Below are 5669 nucleotides of genomic sequence, written 5' to 3' on the forward strand. Positions count from 1 at the left end.
ACTGGGGAGAACAAATGGAAGGACTACAAAATTGATTAATTGATACTAAATTATAGTGAGATGGGAGAAATAAGTTTTATTTCCTTGCATAGTAAGGTGACTATAAATAACCATATGAACTGTATTTTTTTCTGGAACACTAGAAGAAATTATTTTGAATGTTTTATTAATAAGGAAGTGATAAATGTTTGAGATAGATATCCTGGTTTGAATATTATACAATGTACACATATATCAAAACTATAAATTTGTACCTCATAAATAGGCATAATTCTAAGTGTCAGTTACATAAAATAAATTTAAACTAAATTTCAGAAATGGTGAAAACTGAAGTTAATGAATGACATCTTTATTGTGAATAGAGTATATAGCTGCAAACTAGAAATGTGTATTCAACAAAGGAATATATCACAATAATGATATTTTCATCCAATCACAAGCTGAAGGTCTTTAACACTGGTCAACCAAAACCAGTGAATGGTCTAAAGACAGTATTGTAGGAAGATAAGAGATAATTCCAGACCAAGGCATGGAAATGCAGGCAGCAATAAAAAGCAACATGGAAGGCTGATTCTTGTACTAGTGTAAATGTAAATAAACATTGGCTACAAAAAGCTATAAAAGAGAATAATAATATTGAATTTATTTTAAATGGAGAATTAGTTTGGTAATAGTTAAGGACATATTAGAAGTGATATTTATTTATTTATTTAATGATTTATTTACTTATTTGAAAGTCAGATTTACACAGCGACAAAGAGAGACAGAGAGAGAGACAGAGAGGAAGAGAGAGAGAGAGTTCTTCCATCCGCTGATTCACTCTCCAATTGGCCACAATGGCTGGAACTGTACTGATCTGAAGCCAAGAGCTAGGAGCTTCTTCCAGGTACCCCACACGGGTGCAGGGGCCCAAGGACTTGGGCCATCTTCCATTGCTCTCCCAGGCCATAGCAGAGAGATGGACTAGAAGTGGAGGAGCTGGGACACAAACCAGTGCCTTATCCAGTACGCCATATCACTGGTCCCAAAAAAACTGATATTTAATAATAGATGTTAATGTAGAGAATTGTCTTTAGGTAAATAAAGAAATAATAGTAAAAAAAAAAGTGTGTCAATAAAAAAGGGAAAGAGTTTGAATATAAATAACAAAGACATAACATTTTTGTTCCTTGGCCACATCTAATTTGAAATGATAGAAGTATATGCCTGACTTCTTTGTACCTAATAAATTATCTTTATAACAATCTATGTAGGGATTGGAATTTTTATCCAAGTCTAATGAAACTTCTTTAGTTAATAGGTTATATTAGTCATTTTTGAAGAAAAGTACTTACATTTTCTCATATATAGCACCAATTTAATGTTTTATTCCTCCTAAAGTCTAGTTTAATCATAATCATTATCTTTTGATCTAAGAGATTCAATTTTTACATCTTTTAAGCTACATTGTTAACTTTATTAGAATGAATAGCTAAACCTGATCCTATTATCACAATTGTTCAGAAAATCTGACAGTTGGTAACTAGAGAGAGATTATATTAATTTACTTGCCATAGATTTTTGACATAACTATTTCTTCAGCATTTTACCTCTTATTAAAGCAGGGTAAGGCAAATCTGGTTAATGGAGCTTTCATTAGTTTTCTCTCTAAGGCCAAAGGCAGAGTCTTGTGACAATTTATCTGTTGCCCACCCCTCAGGAATCTTTGAAACTTAACAATGTCAACTCAGCTACATAATACTGTATTATTTTTTTATCAGATTACCGCTCTAGTAACAAAATTGTGGTATTCAAATTAACAAAAGGTCTTAATAAATAACCTTGATATTATATCATATGCATTGGAGTTTATGGTAAACAGAAGACTATTATTAGTAGTAGATTTGCATTTACTAATTAAACATGTATAGTAAGCTTTATGGTACCACAAATAAGCCTCAAATTGCACTGTGTATGTATTTTGGGTATGGATAGCTAACATGCATATTAAGACTTCATAAAATATTCTATTATAAATTTATACCTTGGGTTTCAGGAATGCAATGTTTTAAATATGTACTATTTAAATAATAAATTTCCGTTTGTTTTTAAACTTTTCATTCACATTAGAATGTTCTTGTATGTAAGAACAAACTGTTTGAAACTATTTTCATTCATCATTAACATGGGCCAATGAACAAAAAGTAGCATTTCCAGAAAATATGCTATTTTCAAATGAAGTTAAGTGTCCTAGCACTAAAGATAATTCAAGCAGAATGGAGGAAAGTGAAATTAAATTATAAATAATGTTGTAATAGGACTGAAGGTGAAAAGCAGCCAACAATTAATAGTTAATGGCTTTATAATCTGCACAAATAACTAGATGCTGCTTTTAAAATATATTAAATTCAATCATGTGAATATTTTTTACACAAAATTGGAGTCATTTGCCTGATTTTTTTATATATATAACAGAGAAAATTTGTGGAATCTCCAGTTTCCTAAAGGAAATGGTTGGGCAAAGCAGACCAACAATGTTAGTTCAAAAGTTTGAAGGAGGCAAAAAATTCATGCATGTGTATAAAAAACATATACATGTATACATAATTAAAAAGTTAATATTACATGATATTATGCATGCTATAAAATGTGTGTTTATTTACTATTAAATCACTCAGTGATCTGTGGTAACAAATAAAATATATTGAGTAGTCATTATTCAAAAGCAACAAGGATACTTGTTTGATGAGATACAGATCCATGAGATTCTTGTTTAAAAGAATACATTTTCACATGAGAAACAAATATAGGAAAGGCAATGACATCCTATTCAACAGTTGTAATCTTTTGACTATTTGATAATAGTCAGTCTCAGAGTAAAGTGATAGCTCATTGATTTTGATTTGCATTTCCATGAAGACAATGAACCTGAGCATATTTTCATGTACCTGTTGCCCATTTGTACATCTTTATTTGAGAAATGCCTATTTAGGTCTGCTGTCCATTTTTAAATTGAATTATTTGATTTTTTTTTTTTTTGCTATTGAGTTGTTCTAGTTACATACTCTGAATGTTAACTCTTTGTTATATGAATAGCTTGCAAATGCTTTTGTTCTCCTGTAGCTAGTTTCTATTATTATTATCATTATTTTTATTGTTATTATTTCAGCTGCTCAAAAGGTCTTTAATTGGATGAAATCTCATTTGTCTGTTTTTGCTTTTTATTTATTGTCAGGAGCCAGGACTCCATCTGGGGACCCATGTGATTAACAGAAATTCAAGCACTTGAACCATGATCTGCTGCTTTCCAGGCGTCTTACCAGGAAGATAAACTAGAGGTGGAGGTTTGTCTTGACCACAGGTACTTCTTTATGCAATCACCTCAATTTTTTATGTAACTCACTATGACACAATTTCCGCCCCCAGCACCACTTATTAAAATCACTATCCTTTTTCAAATGCAGATTCTTAGCACCTTTGTCAAATATCAGTTATATATAGTTCTCAGAATTTTCTTCTAGTCTCTGTTCTATTCGGTTGTGCCTGTGGATCTGTTTCCATGCTAATATCATGCAGTTTTAATTACTGTACATTTATAACATATTTTGAAGTTAGTCAATATAATGTCTTTTGCTTTGTTGGTTTTTCTCAATACTGCTTTGAATACTAAGGGTCATTTGTGGTTCCATACAGATTTTAGAAGGGCTTAATCTAGATCTATGAAAAGCTTCATTAGAAGTTTGATAAGGTTGCATTGAATTCATAAAAATTGTTTTGGGTACTGTCATATTTTAATGATATTCCTTCTTCCATTATTAACATGAGTTTCCTTTCTGTTACTTTGTGTCCTCTACAATTCCTTATAGTTTTAATAGGTCTATAATTTGCATTGTGCTGTTCTTTGACTTCTGGTTACAATTATTTCAAGGCATTTTTAAAATTTATTAGTTTAATTTCTGTAGGAAATGGAATAGCTTTCTTGATTTCTTTTTCAGATGACCCAGTATTGATGTATAACAAAACTGCCGATTTTTGCACATTAGCTTAGCATCCTTTAAGTTTGCTGAATTTATTGTTTTCACAACTTAGTAGTGGAGTCTTTGGGGCTTTCTACATATAAGATTATGTCATCTACATAGAGTGACAATTTGATTTCCTTCTTTCCAATTTGGATATCCTTCATTTCTTTACTTAAATGGTGTAGCTATAATTGTCAATATATTTTGAATAAAAATGTTGAAATTATGCATATTTTTATTGCAGATTTTAGAAAGAAGATCTTCAGCATTTCTCAGTTCAATATATGAAGTTATTGGCTTATAATATATGGTCTTTATTATGATGAGGTATGTTCTTTCTATACATGAATTGGTCATAGGTTTTATTATCAAGGAATGTTTAATTTTAGCAAACAGATTTTTAGCATTTATTGATATTATCCTGTGATTTTTATTTTTCATTCCGTTGATGTGTAATGTCACATTTATTGATTTTCGTGTGTTCAAATACCCTTTTTTGCCTAGGATGAATTTTACTTGATCATGATAAATTATAATTTAATATGCTATTGGATTGAATTTGCTATTATTTTATTGAGGATTTTTACACTTGAGGTCATCAAAGATATTAGCTTGTAGCTTTCTTTTTTGTTGTATCATGGTCCTGTTTGAATATCAAGGTAATGCTGACTTCAGATGAATCAGGCCAAATCTATCACCGTCTATTTTTTAATGTAATTTAAAAAGAATTAGTGAATTTTTTTATCTAGATTGGGTAGAATTCAGTAGTGAAACCATCTTGTCCTGTGCTTCTTTTTGATGGGAAAGTTCCTCTTTTTAAAAAAGACTTAATTTTTTCACTGGGAAGACAGAGCGATAGAGAGAGATGGAGAGACAGAGAAAGTTCTTCCTTCTGTTGGTTAACTCCACAGATGGTTGCAACAACTGGTATTGGGCCGGCTGAAGGCAGGAGCTAAAAACTCTATTCAGGGCTCCTGGTTAGGTGGGAAGGATTCAAGTACTTGAGTCATTTTCTGATACTTTCCCAGGCACATTGGCAAGGCCGTGGATCAGAAACAAGGCAGCAGGGACTCAATCACACACTCTGTATGGGATTCCAGCACAAGCTGTGTCTCAATCTGCTGAGACATGCCTGCCCCAAGAAATTTTATATTGCGCAAATAATTTCTTTTTTTATGATTGCTGTTGATATTTCTTTTTTTTAAACTTTTATTTAATGAATATAAATTTCCAAAGTATAGCTTATGGATTACAATGGCTTCCCCCCTCCCATAACTTCCTTCTCACCCGCAACCCTCCCCTTTCCTGCTCCCTCTCCCCTTCCATTCACATCAAGATTCATTTTCAATTCTCTTTATATACAGAAGATCAGTTTAGTATATATTAAGTAAAGATTTCAACAGTTTGCCCTCACATAGCAACACCAAGTGAAAAATACTGTTGGAGTACTAGTTATAGCATTAAATCACAATGTACAGCACATTAAGGACAGAGATCCTACATGATATTTTTTTAAGAATTGATTAATTTTCTATGCAAGTTCCAATTTAACACCAAGGTTTTTTTTTTTTTTTCATTTTCAATTATCTTTATATACAGAAGATCGATTCAGTATATACTAAGTAAAGATTTCATCAGTTTGCACCCACACAAGAAACACAAAGTGTAAAA

Source organism: Lepus europaeus, chromosome 6 (assembly GCF_033115175.1).
Source record: "Lepus europaeus isolate LE1 chromosome 6, mLepTim1.pri, whole genome shotgun sequence".
Classification (NCBI taxonomy): domain Eukaryota; kingdom Metazoa; phylum Chordata; class Mammalia; order Lagomorpha; family Leporidae; genus Lepus; species Lepus europaeus.